We start from the raw sequence: 23,863 nt of genomic DNA, 5'->3' as shown, positions 1-23,863 counted from the left end.
GTAAATACTGAGTCAATAGAGGAATTTCACCAGGCTGCTACCCTCTGGCTTGCTGGAAACGAAGCACGCCCTTTTCTTCTGTGATCTGCTTGACTGACACATTGCAGTGGGGAGCACTGAAGCCCGCTGGTTTGGATTAGAGGAATGGAGACTACAGGAATCAATTGAAAAAGAAATGTTTAGGGAAAAGTAAGTCTCTTTGCTTCCATGAGTGGTAATGTTTTTGGAGCTATAGTGAAACCGGTGTGTCCCTGTAGCCGTTCACTCTAAAGTGTAACGATGCTGAGCTATACTGTGAAATGGGAGATTGAATGCAGAAATTCTATTAGATGCCTCATTTATGCTCTTAACAATAATAATATGCACATGTACAAAGGAAAAGATACCCAATTCCATTTAATAAATCTTCCGTATGCATACACTAAAATTTTTCAAAACAATTTCCCTTTTCTCTCTCTACAGTAATTTCCTGGTTGATGGGTGGCGTCATTATAGGGCACATATGAAAAGTTGGCAAAGATCACACAGTGAGGTGCTGGTAAGACTGGATCTAAAATACCAATCTGCTGGGCTCTCCTGCCCAGAGGCTTTTATTTGCACCGTGGATCCCCCTGGCAGTCTGGTAAAGTCTATGGACCCCCTTCTCAGAATAATGGACTTTTGTTGTTGTTGTTGAGTATATAACTAGATTACATAAAAAACCAAAAAGATTGACAGTTACCAAAATATTTTAAAATGGGATAAAGTAACGTACTGCTTTATCAATCTATTAAATAACAAGGGTGGCTCTAATATGCAATTTTAAAGTAGCAACAAGCTTAAGTATTTTGAGATATCTACAACAACTATCATGTGATATGAAACTATCTGTGACTTCTCTCAGTGGCAAAGTCACTGGCTGTCAATGTAACTATGGTTTATTGCTCATGTTCCTTATTAATGGAAATGCTCAATCCCTGGTGGCTCAGAGGTTAAAGCGTCTGCCTGCAATGCGGGAGACCTGGGTTTGATCCCTGGGTCGGGAAGTTCCCCTGGAGAAGGAAATGGCAACCCACTCCAGTATTCTTGCTTGGAGAATCCATGGACAGAGGAGCCTGGTGGGCTACAGTCCACGGGGTCAGAGAGAGTCAGGCATGACTGAGCAACCTTACTTACTTACTTATTAATGAAAATGAAAGCATCATTATTCTCCCTCACCCAAGCTCACAAACTCTTGGAAACTCTACCCACTGATGCCACTTGGACCCTTGACAACTGTCACAACAAAGTTCACCAACTTACAATATGACCATAGGCATTTCAAAGCATTTCAATACATGACGGAAAAGCTGTCCAAACCAAAATAAAGCCAGAAAAGTCTATTTTTCATAAACTCAAAGTTTTATTTTCTAACCCTCCCCAATCTTAATTTTCTGACCCTTTACGTAAATCCCTAAAACAGATTTCAAGAAATATGGAGTTTCAGCATACCTAGTGTGCTGAAAACCTAGTTGGATAAAGGTACTTGAGTTTCCAAATCAAAGAAAAAGTTAACAGAGCAAGTGTATCTAAACACAAGGATGTTAAATATTATGAAGCAGGATGTATTCGTGCTGTGCCTTCTCCCAGGTCCCCTCCACTGTGACCCTCCCACACTGTATCTTTCCCCAAGACTTCTGTAACACATTGCTTACTCGCTGATTTCAGTATCATCCTGTACAACTCTACCAAGATATCCAGGGAGAAAGGTCTCGCAATAGCCCCAGATTCACTCCTTGTAGATATAGAGACCACAGCTTCTAAACTCAAAATAAGCAGCAGAAGGGTAACTGTGGGGATGACTAGACCACACACTTGCTATCAGAAGGCTCCTGGAAAACCCCTAAGGGATGATTCAGTGCACACACAGGCAGGTTCTTTTCCCTCCTAAAGAGAATGGGTGACCTTCCTGTACGTACACCTGCAGATACACCTGTTCTACACGCTGTACACTTCAAACCAAAGGAACGTCTCTGTTCTTCATCAGTTCACAAGCTCCCTCACCTAGAAGGCAAAGGTAAGACCTATCAAACCATCAAAAAAAATTCTGATTTCCTCTTTCTCCCACATAACTTAAAACCAGAGTGATCATGATCTACCCTAATATCAAAAGCTAAAATTACAACAACAAAAAACTCTCCAAGAACTATAATAGAAATGGAATTTTCTAGAATATCAAATCAGTGAAATGATCATTCTTGGATTTTATTAATAAAACAATAGTTACATGTACAGTTACACTGGCAACGTAATTTAATGATGCCAATCCACACACAAAAAAATTTCACTCTAATCTCCTGCATTGCAGGCAGGTTTCTCTGCCAGCTGAGCCACAAGGGAAGTCCAAGAATACTGGAGTGGGTAGCCTATCGCTTCTCCAGCAGATCTTCCCAACTCAGGAATTGAACCGGGGTCTCCTGCATTGCAGGTTGATTCTTTACCAACTGAGCTTTCAGGGAAGTCCTAATATTTTACGTAAGGTGATCTAGTTTCTACAATGCTAGGCTAACACTGACTTTCCAGGTGGCGCTAGTGGTAAGGCACCCACCTGCCAATGAAGAAGACATAAGAGATGTGGGTTCAATCCCTGGGTTGTGAAGAACTCCTGGAGGTGGGCATGGCAATCCACTCTAGTGTTCCTGCCTGGAGAATCCCACGACAGAGGAGCCTGGTCGGCTTTAGTCCTTTGGGTCACAAAGAGTCAAACAGGACTGAAGTGACCTAGCACACATATGCTAATATTGCATGAGCTGTTAGGAAGAAAAAATAGTCCTTAAAAAGTTCATAAAATATGCTACATTCCATGAATCCAGTCTTGAATTTTAAGTGTTCAGTTCAGTAGCTCAGTTGTGTCCGACTCTGCGACCCCATGGACTGCAGTATGCCAGGCTTCCCTGTCCATCACCAACTCCTGGAGCTTATTCAAACTCATGTCCATCAAGTCAGTGATGCCAACCAACCATCTTATCCTCTGGCATCTCCTTCTCGTGCCTTCAATCTTTCCCAGCATCAGGGTCTTTTCCAATGAAACTGTTCGCATCAGGTGGCCAATCATCAGCTTCAGCATCAGTAAGTACTTCCAATGAATATTTAGGAATGATTTCCTTTAGGATGGACTGGTTTGATCTCATTGTAGTCCAAGGGACTCTCAAGAGTCTTCTTTAACACCACAGTTTGAAAGCATCAATTCTTCAGTGCTCAGGTTTATTTACAATATAACTCTCACATCCATACATGACTACTGGAAAAAACATAGCCTTGACTAGACAGACCTTTATAGGAAAAGTAATGTCTTTGCTTTTTAATATGCTGTCTAGGTTGGTCATAGCTTTTCTTCTAAGGAACAAGTGCCTTTTAATTTCATGGATGCAATCTTCAGTGATTTTGGAGCACCAGAAAATAAAGTGTGTCACTATTTCCATTGTTTCCCCATCTATGGGCTGTGAAGTGATGCCATGATCTTAGTTTTCTGAATGTTGAGTTTTAAGTCAACTTTTTCATTCTCCTCTTTCACCAAGAGGCTCTTCAGTTCTTTGCTTTCTGCCATAAGGGTGGTGTCATCTGAATATCTGAGGTTATTGATATGTCTCCCGGCAATCTTGATTCCAGCTTGTGCTTCATCCAGCCCATCATTTCTCATGATGTACTCTGCATTTAAGTTAAATAAGTAGGGTGAAAATATACAGCCTTGATGTACTCCTTTCCCAATTTTCAACCAGTCCACTTTCCATGTCCAGTTCTAAACACTACTTCTTGACCTGCACACAGATTTCTCAGGAAGTAGGTAAGGTGGTCTGGTATTTTCATCTCTTAATGAATTTTCCAGTTTGTTGTGATCCACACAGTCAAAGGCTTTGGAGTAGTCAATAAAGCAGAAGTAGATGTTTTTCTAGAACTCTCCTGTTTTTTCAATAATCCAATGGATGTTGGCAATTTGATCTCTGGTTCCTCTGCCTTTTCCAAATCCATCTTGAGTATCCGGAAGTTCACGATTCATGTACTGTTGAAACCTGGCTTGGAGAATTTTGAGCATTATTTAGTTAGCGTGTGAGATGAGTGCAATTGTGCAGTAGTCTGAACATTCTTTGGCATTGCCTTTCTTTGGGATTGGAATGAAAACTGACCTTTTCCAGTCCTTTGGCCACTGCTGAGTTTTGCAAATTTGCTGGTATATTGAGGGCAGCACTTTCCCAACATCATCTTTTACGATTTGAAATAGCTCCACTGGAATTCCATCGCCTCCACTAGCTTTGTTTGTAGTGATGCTTCCTATGGCCCACTTGACTTCACATTCCAGGATGTCTGGCTCCAGGTGAGGGATCACACCATTGTGGTTATCTGTGTCATGAAGATCTTTTTTGTATAGCTCTTCTTTGTATTCCTGCCTCCTCTTAAAAGTATCTTCTGCTTCTGTTAGGTCCATACCATTTCTGTCCTTTACTGTGTTCATCTTTGCATAATGTTCCCTTGGTGTCTCTAATTTTCTTGAAGAGATCTCTAGTCTTTCCCATTCTAATATTTTCCTCTATTTCTTTGCATTGATCACTGAGGAAGGCTTTCTTAATTCTCCTTGGTTTTCTTTGGAACTCTGCATTCAAATGGGTGTATCTTTCCTTTACTCCTTTGCCTTTAGCTTATCTTCTTTACTCAGCTATTTGTAAGGCCTCCTCAGATAACCATTTTGCCTTTTTGCATTTCTTTTTCTTGGGGATTATCTTGATCCCTGCCTCCTGTACAATGTCATGAACCTTAGTCCACAGTTCTTCAAGCACTCTGTCTATAAGATCTAATCAGTTGAATCTATAGTCACTTCTACTGTATAATCGTAAGGGATTTGATTTAGGTCATATCTGAATGGTCTAGTGGTTTTCCCTACTTTCCTCAATTTAACTCTGAATTTTACAATAAGGAATTCATGATCTGAGGCACAGTCAGGTCCTGGTCTTGTTTTTGCTGACTGTATAAAGCTTCCCCATCTTTGACTGTAAAGAATATAATCAATCCGATTTCGGTATTGACCATCTGGTGATGTCCATGTGTAGAGCCTTCTCTTGTGTTATTGGAAGAGGGTGTTTGCTACAACCAGAGTGTTCTCTTGGAAAAACTATTAGCCTTTGGCCTGCTTCATTTTGTACCTCAAGGCCAAATTTGCCTGTTCCAGGTATCTCTTGACTCCTACTTTTGCATTCCAGTCCCCTATAATGAAAATGACATTTTTTTTCTTCTTTTAAATTTTATTTAATTTTTAAACTTTACATAATTGTATTAGTTTTGCCAAATATCAAAATGAATCCACCACACGTATACATGTGTTCCCCATCCTGAACCCTCCTCCCTCCTCCCTCCCCATACCATCCCTCTGGGCCGTCCCAGTGCACCAGCCCCAAGCATCCAGTATCGTGCATCGAACCTGGACTGGCATCTCGTTTCATACATGATATTTTACATGTTTCAATGCCATTCTCCCAAATCTTCCCACCCTCTCCCTCTCCCACAGAGTCCATAAGCCTGTTCTATACATCAGTGTCTCTTTTGCTGTCTCGTACATAGGGTTATTGTTACCATCTTTCTAAATTCCATATATATGCGTTAGTATACTGTATTGGTGTTTTTCCTTCTGGCTTACTTCACTCTGTATAATAGGCTCCAGTTTCATCCACCTCATTAGAACTGATTCAAATGTATTCTTTTTAATGGCTGAGTAATACTCCATTGTGTATATGTACCACTGCTTTCTTATCCATTCATCTGCTGATGGACATCTAGGTTGCTTCCATGTCCTGGCTATTATAAACAGTGCTGCGATGAACATTGGGGTACACGTGTCTCTTTCCCTTCTGGTTTCCTCAGTGTGTATGCCCAGCAGTGGGATTGCTGGATCATAAGGCAGTTCTATTTCCAGTTTTTTAAGGAATCTCCACACTGTTCTCCATAGTGGCTGTACTAGTTTGCATTCCCACCAACAGTGTAAGAGGGTTCCCTTTTCTCCACACCCTCTCCAGCATTTATTATTTGTAGACTTTTGGATCACAGCCATTCTGACTGGCGTGAAATGGTACCTCATAGTGGTTTTGATTTGCATTTCTCTGATGATGAGTGATGTTGAGCATCTTTTCATGTGTTTGTTAGCCATCTGTATGTCTTCTTTGGAGAAATGTCTATTTAGTTCTTTGGCGCATTTTTTGATTGGGTCATTTATTTTTCTGGAGTTGAGCTGTAGGAGTTGCTTGTATATCTTTGAGATTAGTTGTTTGTCAGTTGCTTCATTTGCTATTATTTTCTCCCATTCTGAAGGCTGCCTTTTCACCTTGCTAATAGTTTCCTTTGATGTGCAGAAGCTTTTTAGGTTAATTAGGTCCCTTTGTTTATTTTTGCTTTTATTTCCAATATTCTGAGAGGTGGGTCATAGAAGATCCTGCTGTGATGTATGTCAGAGAGTGTTTTGCCTATGTTCTCCTCTAGGAGTTTTATAGTTTCTGGTCTTACGTTTATATCTTTAATCCATTTTGAGTTTATTTTTGTGTATGGTGTTAGAAAGTGTTCTAGTTTCATTCTTGGAAATGACATCTTTTTTAGCTGTTAGTTCTAGAAAGTCTTGTAGGTACTCATGGAACTGTTCAACTTCAGCTTCTTCAGCGTTACTGGTCAGGGCATAGACTGGGGTTACCGTGATACTGAATGGTTTGCCTTGGAAATGAACAGAAATCATTCTGTCATTTTTGAGATTGCATCCAAGTACTGCATTTCGGATTCTCTTGTTGATCATGAGTGCTACTCCATTTCTTCTAAGGGATTCTTGCCCACGGTAGTAGATATAATGGTCATCTGAGTTAAATTCACCCATTCCAGTCCATTTTAGTTCACTGAGTCATACAATGTCAGTGTTCACTCTTGCCATCTCCTGTTTGACCACTTTCAATTTGCCTTGATTCGCAGACCTAAAATTCCAGGTTCCTATGCAATGTTGCTCTTTACAGCATCAGACTTTACTTCTATCACCAGTTACATCCACAACGGGGCGTTATTTTCACTTTGGCTCCATCCCTTCATTCTTTCTGGAGTTATTTCTCCACTGATATCCAGTAGCATACTGGGCACCTACTGACCTGGGGAGTTCCTCTTTCAGTATCCTATCATTTTGCCTTTTCATACTGTTAATGAGGCTCTCAAGGCAAGAATACTAAAGTGGTTTGCCATTCCCCTCTCCAGTGGACCACGTGTTGTCAGAACTCTCCACCATGACCCGCCCATCCTGGGTGGCCCCACACGGCATGGCTCATAGTTTCACTGACTTAGACAAGGCTGTGGATCATGTGATCAGATTGGTTAGTTTTCTGTAATTGTGGTTTTCAGTCTGTCTGCCCTCTGATGGAGAAGGATAAGAGGCTTATGGAAGCTTCCTGATAGGAGAGACTGATTATGGGGGAAACTGGGTCTTGTTCTGATGGGCAGGGTCATGTTCAGTAAATCTTTAATTCAGTTTTCTGGTGATGGGTGAGGCCTTGTTCCCTCCCTGTTGTTTGACCTGAGACCAAACTATGGTGGAGGTGATGAAGATAATGGTGACCTCCTCACAAGATCCCTTGTACGCACTGACACACTCAGTGCCCACGACCCTGCAGCAGGCACCACCCATCCACGCCTCTGCTGGAGACTCCTGGACCCTCACTGGCAAGTCTGGGCATCACTTGAAAGGGGCAGAAAGGTTCCAGCACCTCTACATTTGAGAGTCACTCTGCTATATATACATACATTTCAAAAGCTACCTAAAAATTAAAAAGTGATTTTCAGTGACTGCAACTGTTTGAGCTATGTGGCAATCCAAATATTAGGCAAACACTTTCAACACACTGTAATTGTTCTGTTGGTCTAGATCATATTACATACATACTATCACAATATTAAATCAACAATGCTTCCATTTAACTGGAATCTATAAAATATTAAAAAGTTTAAAGGCACTCTCCAACTGAAAAAAAAAAGTTTATTAAAATTCAACTGGGGTTTAATATGAAAAATGTTAACGTTCCAAAAGAATGCTAGCTAAGCAATCACGTATAGATAGATATTAGCCTGAAATTTAAGACACATTGCTGGATTGAATGATGAGACTATCAGGCTGAGTTCTTCAGTTCATTAGCTTAACTGCAATCCCAACCTAATATCCATAAAGGCACAAAGGCAGATGTAACATACCTCTTAAGTGTAGAGAACTACACAATTTTTTCATTATCTACATCACAAGGATTTATGTTCAGTATTACCTTAGTGACAGTGAAGAGAAACCCAGAAAAGCCTTTGAGGAAGAAGCTAACTTAAAAAAAAACAACAACATTAAAAAACCTGTTTTTCTTATGTTCAGTGCCAACATACTGAAAAACAGAAGTACACCCTTCTTTAAAAAAACAAAACCAAAAAAAACCCAACAAACTGAAAATGACCCAGTAGGTATCTACCCGGTGACACACCAAAGCAACTGGCCATCTTTGTCCCAAACCTGCTCTCCTCCTGTATTTCCTGAGCCATCTACCCAGATACAAAACTGGTGTGAGTATCATCTGACCTCCGCTATCAACCACTCACCAAACCCTGCTGACTCCACATCACTGTCCGCCAGATCCACCACCTCTCCTGGGGCCCTGCCAGAGCAGTGGCCATGCCTCTGCCCAGGTGAGCCCGGGCACCTCTTCTCCACTCTCCCTCATCACCACCACCCTTGCTCAGGGCGGCAGCTTCTCTCACCCCCGAGCCTCCACACACTTCCAGTTTCCCCTTAAAGTCACTTACTGTGGATGGCGGGAGAGCTCTAACTTCTCAGATGGGGATGTGCTTTTAATATGAAGAAAGGCTTTCAATGGAATTACTACCTCCTCAAAGAGGAGAACCCCATGAGAGGGAGTGGAGCCCCGGACTGCACGGTCACACTTTGAATGGCGTGGTGGTTTAGCTCCCTGTGTGCCCCGTAGCAGCCATCTCGGCTATGGCTGTTACATCGTTATTCTTACATCATCATCATTTTTGATGATAATCATAAGTAACCAATGGTGGCGTATTTTTATTATTTGTAAAATTAACATGGTACTTTAACATATGCAGTCACAAAGCGCATCTTTTCCCGGTCCTGGTTACACTGAGGACAATAGGAACCCTATACATTCTATCAGTGATAATGGTTCATTAACCATGGGGGAAGGAGGAAGCAGCAGAAGGGATCTGAAGACTTGAATGGGTATGGTAGCTGGCATTGGAACAAACAATGTGAGGGAAAGAAAAGACAGGTTTGTTCTCTCCCTCTGTGTTTCTATTTGTTTTGCAAATAAGATCATCTATACCATGCTTCCCTGGTGGCTCAGTGGTAGAGAATCTGCCTGCAATGTGGGAGACCCAGGTTCGATCCCTGGGTTGGGAAGATCCCCTGGAGAAGGGCATGGCAACCCACTCCAGTACTCTTGCCTGGAGAATCCCATGGACAGAGGAGCCTGAAAGGCTGAAGGCCTTAGGGTCGCACAGAGTCAGACATGACTGAAGTGACTTAGCAGGAGCAGCAGGAGCACACCACACCGAATGGTGAGGGGGGGGCGGCATGAATTGGGAGACTGGCATTGACACATATACACTACTGATACTAAGTGTCAGTTCAGTCCAGTCCAGTCGCTCAGTCTTGTCCTGACTTTTTGCAACCCCATGGCCTGTGGCACCAGTCCTTCCTGTCCATCACCAACTCCCGGATTCTACTCAAACTCATGTCCATTGAGTTGGTGATGCCACCCAACCATCTCATCCTCTGTCGTCCCCTTCTCCCTCCTTCCATCTTTTCCAGCATCAGTCTTTTCCAATGAGTCAGTTCTTCCCGTCAGGTGGCCAAAGTGTTGGAGCTTCAGCTTCAGCATCAGTCCTCCCAATGAATATTCAGGACTCATTTCCTTTAAGATGAACTGCACTCGGCTTTCTTTATAGTCCAAATCTCACATCCATACGTGACTACTGGAAAAACCATAGCCTTGACTAGATAGACCTCTGTTGGCAAAGTAATGTCTCTGCATTTTAATATGCTGTCTAGGTTGGTCATAACTTTTCTTCCAAGGAGCAAGTGCCTTTTAATTTCATGGCTGCAGTCACCATCTGCAGTGATTTTGGAGCCCCCCAAAATGAAGTCTCTCACTGTTTCCCCATATATTTGCTATGAAGTGATGGGACCGGATGCCTTGATCTGAATGTTGAGTTTTAAGCCAACTTCTTCACTCTCCTCTTTCACTTTCATCAAGAGGCTCTTTAGTTCCTCTTCGCTTTCTGCCGTTAAGGCTGGTGTCATCTGCATATCTGAGGTTATTGATATTTCTCCCAGCAATCTTGATTCCAGCTTGTGCTTCTTCCAGCCCAGCATTTCTCATGATGTACTCTGCATACAAGTTAAAGAAGCTGGCTGACAATATACAGCCTTGTCAGACTCCTTTCCTGATTTGGAACCAGTCTGTTGTTCCATGTCCAGTTCTAACTGCTCAATATGCTACTGGAGAAATAACTCCAGAAGGAATGAAGAGACAGAGCCAAAGCAAAAACAACACCCAGCTGCGGATGTGACTGGTGATGGAAGTAAAGTCCATCACTTTACTGGAGACAACAATACTGCATAGGAACCTGGAATGTTAGGTCTATGAATCAAGGCAAATTAAAAGTGGTCAAACAGGAGATGGCAAGAGTGAACATCGACATTTTAGGAATCAGAGAACTAAAATGGACTGCAATGGGTGAATTTAACTCAGATGATCATTATATCTAGTACTGTGAGCAAGAATCCCTTAGAAGAAATGGAGTAGCCATAATAGTCCACAAAAGGGTCTGAAATGCAGTACTTGGATGCAATCTCAGAAATGACAGAATGATCTGTGTTCGTTTCCAAGGCAAACCATTCAGTATCAGAGTAATCCAAGTCTATGCCCCGACCAGTAATGCTGAAGCTGAAGTTGAAAGGTTCTATGAAGACCTATAAGACATTCTATAACTAATACCCAAGAAAGATACTAAATATAAAACAGGTGACTAATGAGCACCTACTGTGTAGTTCAGGGAACTCTACTCAGTGCTCTGTGATGACCTAAATGGGAAGGAAATCCAAAAAAGAGGGGATATATGTATACTCACAGCTGACTCACTTGACTGTGCACTAGAAATTAACACAAATTGTAAAGTAACTATACTCCAATAAAAATTAATAAAGAAAAACAAATTAAACCAAGCCATCACCAGAAAAAATAAAGAAAACACAGGACAATATAAAAGATGTGCTGTGCTGTGCTTAGTCGCTCAGTTGTGTCCCACTCTTTGCGACCCCACGGACTGTAGCCTACCAGGTTTCTCTGTCCATGAGGATTCTCTAGGCAAGAATACTGGAGTGGGTTTCCCTGCCCTCCTCCAGGCGATCTTCCCAACCCAGGGATCAAACTCAGATCTCCCACACTGCAGGCAGATTCTTTACCATCTGAGTGACCAGGGAAGCCCAAGAATACTGGAGTGAGTGGCCTATACGTCTTCCAGGGTATCTTTCCAACCCAGGAATCGAACCAGGATCTCCTGCATTGCAGGAGGATTCTTTACCAGCTGAGCTGCCAGGGAAGCCATATAAAAAATACAAATGACTATTTAGGAGGTGTGTCTACAGGGAGACCTGGGGAAGTGGTCATCTCAATTCGTAAGTCTCCTGCTCCACTCTGTCTGGGGTGATTTTCCCAAAGACACAGCCCTGTGCACAGTTTTTTCCCCACCATACTCAGGATATCTTCTGGGTATATCCTTCTCTGTCTTTTCTCTCTTGTTACACTCAGCTTCTCTCTGGGTCTATATCTCCTTCACTGCTTGCTGCCATTAAGCACTTTCTGTAAAAATGGAGTCAGCAATTTAGAGTTCCTTGCAAGTCATGGGACTGTTCACATTTGGCAATTACCTGTTATCTGGGGGTTGGGGGGCTGGGGAACACTTCCCTTAAAAGAGTTTGTACAAAAATGATCCAGAATGGATTACAAAAGCAAGTATTGAAATTGTGATTCTGTATGTGGCATTGCATTCCTGAGTTTATGTGGTTTAAAAGTGTTGGCTATAAATGGATAGAATCTAGAGCTATTTTGTAATTTTGTTTAAGGTGCCCATGATGTGAATTAAAAACAAGTTACAATACAATTTCACACTGAGATTTACAAGTCACCATCTAATGCTCCTCATTTGAATTCACTCTCCATGTTTCATGACTATAGCATTTGCCCATAGAAATTTAAATGTCCCAAATGGCAGCATTATCAGAAACATACACTAGACTTGAAACATGAAAAATTAAGAGTTGGACTAAAAAAAGAAAAAAAGATTGATAGAACCTAACTGGTAACAGATCTGAAAACTGAGAATTATTTGCTCAGCACAAGTATAATCAGACCATGATCACCATTCCTCTTCAATCCTTCAGCTTCTCTAAATGTTAAAGCGTAAACTGCCATTTCTTTACGCAAATGGATTGTGCCCACTTGAATGTCAGAAAGAAATTCTTATCCAGAGACATCTTTTCCCCGCCTTGGCAGGATCTTAATGAGGAGAACAAGACAAAACAAGCACAGCAATGTCACAGGAGGAAAGGCGTGGTGAGTTACAGCGCAAAAAGCAACAAGGCATGCCTCTGAGCTCAGGGTTAGCTGCGCTGGCTGTCGGTGTCTCCACGTGCCACACAGAATCAGACGCGATTGATGGCATGGAAGGGCTGGAATCCAGCAGCAGCTTTCTAAATCAGTCACAGCCCACTTTCCCAGAGTCTGAGATGGTGCGGCCAGCCTGTCCGCAGGGAGGCATGCGCTGTGAAGTGTTTTGCTAGCACTGGTGATGGATGGGAAGATCTGTCCCGTGGGGATGGATGGTCAGGGACAGGTGCAAGACAACTGGCCAGACTGGGCCACGCAGTCTGACCAGAGAACAAAGCAGAGTTCCTGCTCCTTCTGGAAGGAAAACCTGGACCCCACGTACTCCAGAACTGACCTGGTCAAACAGGTCAGATAGGAAGCACAGCAACTGACCTGAGAGTTCAGAAGACAGTTTTTCCATCTACTCAATACTTATTTTCCTATGGCTCAACATACACTTCATTCAAACCAATAATTCAACAGTTAAAAACAAAAAACAACAACAAACTCTACTAAGCAATGCCAAGGTTGCTACTCAATTTATTTTGCTCAAATTTTTCACGTGAAGGTAATCCTGAAAGCGGTACCATTAGAAGAGTCAAATAATTAGCCTTGTTATGTAACTTTGTTTCAACATGTATGTACGAGTGTAAGCCTACATGTGAGCCTACATGTGAGCCTACATGTGAAAGAAAAAGATGTGTATGCTTTTGGGTAAAATTACAAGGCATGTTTTAAAAAATCAGGAAGTCTAGCTAAGAGTCTCCCTAACTAGGCAGTTTTTAAGAAATATAAATGAATGAAGGGAAGCGGATGCTGAAATTTGGGAAAAAAGACACACTCACAGCCAGGTTTACTTTAAAATAAAACACAAAAATCAACCCTACCAATAAGTATTATTTAGAAAATAAGTTATGAATGTTAAGTTCCCTTCATTACCTTTATTCTTATAATCGTAAGAGGAAAAGGACAGCTGATAAGAGCTTCTCTGGACCTGTCTGCAGAGGGAACTAGATAAACGCCCAAGGACCCACTGGTTTGACAACATTTGTAATTCTACAGTTTTATAAATAATATAAATAGAGGCATAAGAGGCTCTCAAAGACACTATTACAGCACAGAATTAAATCCATATCGGCATACAACCTGTCTTATAGCAAGTGAAAATTTTATAGCAATAATCTTGTGTATTAATAGTCCCTTTAAATGTAGTCTCGAACTCACCAGACAGGAAAAAAAAAAAAAAAAAAATGAAGGCAAAAAGCATTCAAAGGCACTCAGAACTTCGGAGGGTGCCAAACAAATTTATATGGAACATTTTGCTTAAAATTTTGCTAAAATGAAAACATGATCTAAGTTAACCCTCACACGCCTGAGAGACAGGTACTATGACAGAGAGTACACAAAAGGAGAAACTAAAGATTAGGTACATTAATAAGATCACTGCTTATGGCCATAAGCTAGTGAGTGACAGCACCCAAAAAGGATAAGACTAAAAGAACAAGGTGGAGAAAGTCAACGTTTCGACTCTTTCTATGAAAATCGTTATTTCTGTGCCCTTGATTTTTCATTTATTCATTCTGTAAACATTCTACTACTGTTGGTGCCCTGGACAGAAAAAAAATAAGGGATGGATACTTGGCACCCCACTCCAGTACTCATGCCTGGAAAATTCCATGGATGGAGAAGCCTGGTGGGCTACAGTCCACAGGGTCATAAAGAGTCAGACATGACTGAGCAACTTCACTTCACTGCTCAGGTACCAAAAATTCATGGTTATAATTTTAATACACTGTATCTAAACCCAGAAGCAAATATACCTGCATCAAGCTTTAGCAAATGAAGACTAATTTTTCAACCATAAGGCATATAAATTAAGATCTATCCTCTGATAAAACAACATTAATATCATACGCCACATTAAAAGGTGTTCTATGGATAAATAAAGCAAAGCAGAAAAATGTCTCATTTTCTGAAAATATCCTAATGAGTTAATGACAATGGCAGAAATAGAATTCTAGACATGACACTGTGATCTCCTGTTTTTAATATGTGCATATGCTATATTCCCTCTATTTTTATGTCCTGTTAATATATTCTTCACACAAAAGACCTGGTCTTGACCACTTCTCAGTAATTCTACTCATATCCTTTAAGACGATGTGACTGATAATCTCAGCATTCCCAAAAGCTGAACAGATGTAATCAAACAGTAAAGAAAATTTCTTAACATGTAAGAAAATAACCTAACTCAAGGTTTCAGAAAAAAATTTTATATGGGCAATTAGTAATACAATGTATCTACAATCTAATTTAGAGTATCTTATTTTAAAGAATATATTTTATGTTTATTATATATTTTATATTAAGAATGGTTTGTTACCAAAAGGTATACAGAAGGAAAAAGCTGATAACTTTTTAATTCTTCAAAATTAGTAACATGTAAACTCAGACACTGACTAGATCAATTCCAAATAAAGTGATTCAGTTATAGCTGAAGTGATAATAACCAAGATTAAATACTCCAATCCTTCCTCTGCTTTCTGAATATGCTTCAGATGGTTTCATCCCTTTAAAGCACTTTTTTTCATCCTAATTAGTTAAAAAATACCAGGAGTATAACACTCCCCTGCTACAAGAAGAATTTATGTACCACTTGTAATTGAAAGATTTTTCAGCAATACCTGATTATATCTGATTCTAAATACATACCCTTGTTACATAATTGGCAAAACTATCCAGAGAAGGTAAATATCTTTCATAAGACATTAGAGTAAACCAGCACTTTATGTAAGTTTCCAATTCCTAAGGAGCTTAAACACGATGTTTTCCGACATAAAGTTATGCTACTGTTGATTTCTTCCTGAACCAACTTCTATTCGGCCCAAATCGACCTTCTCGTGCAGTGCTGCACAATCTTACTAGTTGAAACGACTGTACTCTACAGTACTTGACTCTCACTCACCATTTTACAACAAACTTTTCCATATTTTTATCTAGGCACAAACACACTTCCCCCTGAGCGTGGTAACTTAGATATTCAACAAAACTTTGCTGACTTAAACTGAAAGATGATATTTCAAAAATGTTAAAATTGAAGTTAAGGGTAGTCACACAACCAATCTAATTTAAGGCCAGTTAATACAATGTATCTATGGAAATGTCATTGATATCCCCATACTGTAGACAAGGAAATCTCAGAATTGGAGTATTTTAATAAATTATGCCAGGGCCTCAAATTTTGAATATCAAAACCAGGATTCAAATGTAGGGTCCAGACTCAAAAGTCTCATGGCATGATGGTCTGAGGCTGCTGCTCAAGATAAGAAATGGTATGCCCCATCTGGCAGTATTAACATGCACTAGAGCTCTTCGAAACTACCAGATACCCCCCATCTGTAAGCCATTTTGCTCACATTCTCTCTATAAATGACATCAAATGACAAGGGTTATCATAAGCAAAAGGGATTCTAAAATCAGTAGGAACTAAGGAGATAAAAATTTCTTCAGATTATACATTACAAAATTATACACCTACATTCTATGACTGTGAATTAAATTTTCTGTACATTAGAATACCATGTTCTCATTATTCACAAATTCCAGTCTATAAAGAAGGCAAAATGATCACAGAGAGTTATCTAGACTCTTCATGTTAGAAGACACATCTAAGATCAACTAGTTCTCCCGATTATTTCACAGATGATGAAACCAGACCCAGCATGAGCCAACTGCCTCAGGGTCATATTATTATTAATAAAGGCCCAGAGAAGACCTGGACCCTTTGAACACCAACCCAATTACTCTGTCCAGTGGTTATACTATAATTACACTGCGCTGGTATAATTATATACCGCATTTCTAGAGGAACACTGAAAGTAAGAATTACTCATTACATATGTCAATAGCTCAAAGAAACTGGATCCTTACACATTAGAATAATGATCTAAATTTTCATATGAGAGAGTTGATGCACAAATAAACCGATGTATTTTGCCTAAATTTTAAATTTATTTAATCATTCCAATGAAGATCTCCCTCAAACAGTGACATACTGGGGTATACAGAAACTTCACCACAGTAACTGCGAGTCTCTTCAGAGAAGCAGTTTTCCTCTCTCAATCGTTTATACTCTCGGGTCTTCCACAGGTTCTAAAAAGATGTCATAAAATCTGATTATCAACATAATATCCTCCACTGTGAATTATATCTAGAAATAAGACAAATAACCTCCAATTACATCCTAGTGAAATTTCTCCTTTTTTAAGGAACAAAGACTAATGCACAAAATGAAAAAAGTAAACATGTTGAATATTTTTATTGTCAGCGAAGTAGGCAAGGATAGAATGTTCACTCTTAGCTTGATTTTTTTCAAAAAAATAATCACAATATACATTTAATTTTTACTTAGGTCTACAAGTTTCTATGTGCAAAATCAAGAAAGCTGCAAAATTTTCATTTGACAAGATGACATTTATATCAAAGGAAAAAAAAAGGATATCCACTTCTTTCTGGCACCTTGATTTTAATATCATAGCAAATAATCCTTTCAAAAATACATTCCCAAGCTTTTACTTATATTAAAAACAAAGTTTCAAAAGGGGCACACCCTGTAGTTGAAAGGCAGAACTCCCCACCCTTCACTTCCCTCCACCTCGTTTCAATTCAGCTGCAGCCACACAAATTCCAACACAAGGGAAGGCAACTCAGTAACGTCAGAAATACAGCAGGGCCCTTGAAAACGAGAATAGAAAACCAAAAACACCCCAGGACAACAACAACTAAAGCCAAGATGCCAAGGAAGCAGGGAAGCAGCGATGCAGGATCCATTTTTAAAGCGGCATGATGTTCAGCAGTGGTCTGCCTTCAACTCAGCTCACCCCGCTCCACACTTTCCATGTGTCATCAGAGGACACTGTTCTTTTCAAAGTTAAGAGCAATGAAAGGATTCTACTTGTTTCATCAGAAATCTACCCGACATGAGGAGGAGGAAGGCAAGAGAGAGAGAGAAAAAAAAAAAAGGATTGTTTGGGCATTTCCACCGCACCCCCCACCCCCCGCCCCCCCGGCCCCAGACCAGACCACAACAAGTATTTTTCTATCTCCCGATAGATGAAACTCTTCAGTAAAGAAGGGGAAAGTAAATAAGAGGAAGAACTGTAATTCTTGAGCTGGTGCCAGTTTACAGTATTTAAAAAAAAGCATCTGCGCCACAGCTTGGCAGCCGGCCATATTTACAGTAAGCTATCTAGTGTTTTGCCCAAAGGGAAGAACAAAGGACTCAGTGTAGTGCTGCTGGGCTTGTGTGCTTCAAATACTGTGGAGGGAAGGAATGCCTCCCCACACGCAACAGACCCTCTCCTCTTTACAGCTCTCTCTCCTCAATGACTCTCAAATTATAGTCACAAGAGCCTCCAAAAGGGCAAGAGAAAGCTTCCTGGGCTAAGAGTTTTTGCTGAAACTTTAAAGAACCAATTATTTTATTTGCTGAGATAGATTATCTATTAAATAAATAGGTTGAACTTTCAAATTTCCAAAGCTTACAAGCACATGATGTTTAACAAGATAGGCGGGTTCTTGTCTTTTGAGAACAGTTAAACATGAAACTTAGCTATGATTTTCTTGGTGAGATTGAGTATCTATATTTTCCATTATATTATGACACATATTTAGCTGATAAAATGAACAGAATGTCACCAGGAAAATTACATCTATTTTAATAGAGGGCATTCCCACTTTGTTTCCAGAAGTAAAAATTTAAAGTGACAGTTTTATGACCAGCATAAAAATCAACAAAAACTCTTCTCCCCCGAGTGACACTTCTTTTGAAACTATACCCAAATACAACGTAAATAAATGAAGATGAAGCCAGTTTCTATTTCTTTATGTCTATGGTTACGTATTTGCTTGAGCCAAAAAAAAAAATTTATTTTAAATATCAATGTGGGGGGACTACATGCCTGATTTAACTTTTAGTTTCCTTATTGACATTCTAAGTGGAGAAGGAAGACAAGAGAAAGTTGAATAAGTGTAATAGACAGACTATTAGGTAATGCAAACTGCTGAGGAGAAAACACAAAGAAGGAATGGGAGCCATGAGTCGGTGGAGCAGGAAGAAGAGGGGTTCAATTTTAGGGACGGCGTCTGGGAAGGTATGTCTGGAGTTGTAAGAAGCAATCAACCCTCTGGGTATCACCAGCACACAATGAGGGTTCCGAAAGAATCAGCAAGTCTTCTAGAAGACTGTGAAGCTAGCTCTTCCCAAAAGGAGGAGGGAGAACAGTAGAGAGCCTCTTCTTTAAACACAGTGCTGTTTCCAAAATGAGACAAAGGAGCTCGTGCAGGGACCAAAGGAATTTAGAGGGAAACAAAGCAGATGAAAAAGGGAGAGGAAAAGCCATGGACAGCTGCGAATGATGTGGAGAGAAGAGGTTTTGAGGCAGTGGCCTAAATATTAATGATAATAATCAGTAGCATAGCTGAACATTAGACATTTGGAAAGAGAGTCTGTATAAACTCTTGCAACCTGGAAGAGGCTTCTCAGGAGAGTCTGAGTAGCTACGAAGAGGAATCACCGGGATACTTCTACAGCAAGGTAGTTTACTGAGATTTTATTTTTGTTCTGTTTCCAGTGTTTTGTTTTGTTTCCTTCCTTGTGGGGACAGATGGGGGAAGGAAATTCTCTGGGACACAGGCTGTTGGGCTTCCCAGTACCCAGGAAAATAGCAGGCCCCAAGAGATAAATGGGTGTGTGCTGCGTTGCAGACTATGCTGACCTGGCACGGAAATCCTCATGTCACCTTGAAGGAGTGATGTGGATCTGGACAAGACACACCAGATACGTGAGGGGAAAGCATAGACTGACAGCTGGAGGACCTCCCCATATGTCCTAAGCGGTAAAACCTCTGGGTCTTTCACATCAGCCATGGAGGAAGTTAAAGGAATAATAATGAGTATGAACGAGGAGGATCCAACTTCCTTCCAACCTGGTTGTTTAGGAGGTCTTGGGAAAGAGAAATGTAACTTTATGCCAATAATAAGAAAACATTCATACCCATCATAGTAGCAAAAATTTTAAACTCATTAATAACAGTGTGGGCAAGAATGTGAAACTGGAAGGACCCTCATAGACAGCTGGTAGGGCTATAAATTGTAAAAGACCCTGGCAACAACCAGAATATAATGAAGACAGGCACAGTCCATGCCGTGTCAATTTCCTTTACAGGAATAGATCCAGAAAAATGGTTGTGTCTCTGTACACAGAAACGCATAAAAGAATTCATTGCATCATGGTTTAAAGAAAAATTACAAGGCCTTTTCATCAAAAGGAAATGAAACAAATTATGTTTATATAATAGGATATGAAAGAGCAATGAAAACGAATTCATGGGATCAAGCTGCACCAGCAAAACCTGAAAAAAAAAAAAAAAAAAAAAGAAGAAGAAAAGAAAAGATGAACAAACAATGCAAGTTACAAAAAAAAAAAAAAAAAAAAAACCTAAAAAATAAATATGGGCTTCCCTGGTGGTCCAGAGATTAAGAATCCACACTTACATGGTTTAATCCCTGGTAGTGGATCTACGATCCTGTATGACCTGAGGTGCAGCCAAAAAAATAATAACAATACACAGTATAATACAAAGAGTAAAAGCTGGAAAACAACACTAGTGGGAGAGTGAGCATCTAATGAAAAAGGACTGGGAATTAAATCTTACCCCATAAGTTAATTATATGTCTAAATTTAACTGTAGAAAATCTAGATTTGCCTTTTGGAATATGCATATTATTATTTTTATATAATTTCTATTTAGAAATTCGATGTAAATCAAGTTTTCTTTATGCCAGTCTCAGATAGGTGTGGCCAAGAATTCATCAGGGAATCCAGGCAAGTTTACGGGATCTCTCCACCTCTGCATGAGGAAGGGAAGGAGTCAATCCTGGTAGTGCAAACGGGCAGAGCAAATCCTCCTGCATAAAAGCAACGTGCGCGGGAAGCTCACCCTCCCACTGGAGACAGGCTGTCTCTACTCTGCAAAACAAGGTCCTGTACCAGTGAAGTACCAGCAGAATGCCTACTAGGTGCAATCTGTAAAAAGATCTAAGAAACCGTCCCTTTGGAACAACTATCTGAGCTTCTATTCAGAAACAAGAGTTGACAAGAGATGACAGGCCAATTCTGAAATAAAAGAAAAACAGGATTGTATAGCGTTCTCCCATATTATCTACTAGACAAGCAACTTCAATTTTCTCTGGATGCCAATGATAAAGAGAAAGATGAGATGCCATGAAGGGTTCAAAGAATAATTGGAAAAACCTATTTCAAAAGCTTGAGGATATTCAGAAGCAAGATAACATTAAGCTGGGCCTCCGTACTTAAGTCTTCCTCACAGATGCACACTTATTAAGCCCATATTTCAGGATGAATACACTTTAATACCAACTAATCCTCTCCTTTCACCTAATTTAGAAAACAAAAATTAAAGATTATATGCAAAAGTTCATAAAAATAGATTTAGATGATTTTTATATTATTCGAAACGACACATGGGAAATTTAGATATCTTTTTAAAACACAGTGATTTAGGGTAAATATAGGACCAGTGCTACTCGGTACACACATAAACTTTTTCCTTTGTTTTTATTGAGATATCATTCATATGCCATACAGCTTGTGTTTTTATAGTATGCAATTCAGTGATTTTGAGTATATTCATGAAGTGATACAATCACTGCCTCTAATTAATTCCAAAATATTTTTAACACCCTCCAAAATACTCTACACATTAGCAGTCCCTCCCACACTCCCTTCCCCACCCTTCCACTCCCTCTCTGCCATCCATCTGTAGCCCCTGCCAACCACTAACCTATGTTCTATGTCAGTGGAACTGACTACTCAGAACACTTCAAATAAACGGAATCGTACAACATGCAGCCTTTGTGCCTGGCTTCTTTCATTTGGCATAAAGACTTCAAATCTCACACATGTTGTAGCAGTATTAGTACTTCCACTCCTTTTTACGACTCTGTAATATTCCATGGTATCACTGCACAACACGTGTTTATTCATTTCTCAGCCAATGGACTTCTTGGTTATTATGAAATAACACTATGAGGAAAACTCATCTGTAAGTTTTTGTGTTAACATAAATATTTTCAGTTTTCTTGGAATTTCCGGGTCATATGATAATTCTACGTTTAACCTTTTGAGGACTGCCAGATTTTTTTCAAGAGTTTCACTATTTTCCATTCCTATCAGCAAAGCATGAGAGTTCCCGTTTACCACATCCTCAGCAACACTTGTTATCCTCTGTTTAACTGTAGCTGTCTCAGTGGCCACGAACTGCTAATTACTAATAATATTGAGCATCTTTCAGCACAAAGATTTTTAGAAGAATAATATAGCTTATATTGATTTAACAAGTGCTGTTAACAATAATAAATTAGTTAACTCTTATATAACAGTTTCCTTTCATAATTCAGTTCAGTTGCTCAGTCGTATCCGACTCTTTGCGACCCCATGAACCTCAGCACGCCAGGCCTCCCTGTCCATCACCAATTCCCAGAGCCTACCCAAACTCATGTCCATCGAGTTGGTGATGCCATGCAACCATCTCATCCTCTTTCATCCCCTTCTCCTTCTGCCCTCAATCCCTCCCAGCATCAGGGTCTTTTCCAATGAGTCAGCTCTTCATATCAGATGGCCAAAGTACTGAAGTTTCAGCTTCAACATCAGTCCTTCCAATGAACACCCAGAACTGATCTACTTTAGGATGGACTGGTTGGATCTCTTTGCAGTCCAAGGGACTCTCAAGAACCTCCCCCACACCACAGTCCAAAAGCATCAATTCTTCGGTGCTCAGCTTTCTTCACAGTCCAACTCTCACTTCCATACATGACTACTGGAAAAACCATAGCCTTGACTACATGGACCTTTGTTGACAAAGTAATGTCTCTGCTTTTTAATATATTATCTAGGTTGATCATAACTGTCCTTCCAAAAAGTAAGCGTCTTTTAATTTCATGGCTGCAGTCACCATCTGCAGTGATTTTGGAGCCCAAAAAAATAAAGTCAGCCACTGTTTCCACTGTTTCCTTTCATAATTAGACTTCACTAATATTTACATAGTCAATGAGTATTTTTTCTGAGTAAGGGAACTGTTAGAAGATCAAAAAGTAAATCTTTAAAAAGTATATATACTGATATAAGACTTTAAACATTTATATACTTATGAAATGTATACATGTATACACTATAACATGCATACACTTTGTTATTATTTAGCAAAAACGGTTGATCAAAGGGAACACTAGTGTAAGAATAAAATTCGGAAAAACCAGTTTAATATGTTGTATCGCAAAGCAGAAAATGGTTCTAAGTAGCTAGCCTCGTTGCTCAAATGCCATTTATTATTTCTCTAGAAAAATTATGATTCTAAACAATCATGAAAAGTTTCATTACTTGGCAACAGTTTTACAATTGCTTTGAAATCACTTCTGTGACCTATGTGCTAGACCAAAATAAAACATTAATGTAAACTATATGCAGAAACACCCAGTATGAATTTTAAGTACTAGAAGGCATACTTCCCCATATGACACCATACATTACTGGCCACACTCATGACATTTAAGACCTCTGTACAATAAAAGCTAGGATGGAGACTGATGTTTAAAACATGGAAACTAAAATCAAAATGTTGTGATTTTTCAAAATCTAAAAGGAGAAGTTGAAAGCTCAAAGTACCACTGACGGTCACAAGTAACTCATTCAAGCTATGATATTCAACTCATTCAGGGAATGCTCACTTGATCATTCAGCAAATGCTGCCATAGCTTTTCCCAGTGAAAGTACCACACGCATTCAGTGAATGTTGTTAGTATTCCGTGTGTATGTTTCAGGTGTTCAGTTCTAACCACTAAATCCCCCTAATATACCTTGTGTTTCTAGCCTTAATATATCGGTTCATGTAAGTTTCCCTGTCTGGAATTTTCTTTTCTCCAGTCTTCTTTTTCTACACCATTGCCATCTAACTGCATCCAATACAAACTCCATAAAGTTTACATAAAGCTGTTGGTGTAACTATCTCCTCCACTGAACAGTTAGCTATACCAAATACCAATCGGGGCAATTACATTCACAGGTAGGTAAGAGGAGCTGGGTTTTGAAGAACCAAGGATGACGCCTA

The 23,863-nt window shown here is 39.9% G+C and overlaps 1 protein-coding gene across 6 annotated transcripts in view; it reads right to left on the bottom strand.

Moving 5' to 3' along the window:
* The window catches only part of NR3C2 (nuclear receptor subfamily 3 group C member 2), a 439,369-nt gene that overhangs the window by 333,127 nt on the left and 82,379 nt on the right, over nt 1–23,863 (bottom strand). The window lies entirely within an intron of this gene.

The sequence above is a fragment of the Bos indicus genome, chromosome 17 (genome assembly GCF_029378745.1).
Source record: "Bos indicus isolate NIAB-ARS_2022 breed Sahiwal x Tharparkar chromosome 17, NIAB-ARS_B.indTharparkar_mat_pri_1.0, whole genome shotgun sequence".
Lineage (NCBI taxonomy): Eukaryota > Metazoa > Chordata > Mammalia > Artiodactyla > Bovidae > Bos > Bos indicus.
The sequence above is the reverse complement of the archived record's forward strand: the minus strand, read 5'-3'. Positions and strand labels throughout refer to the sequence as shown.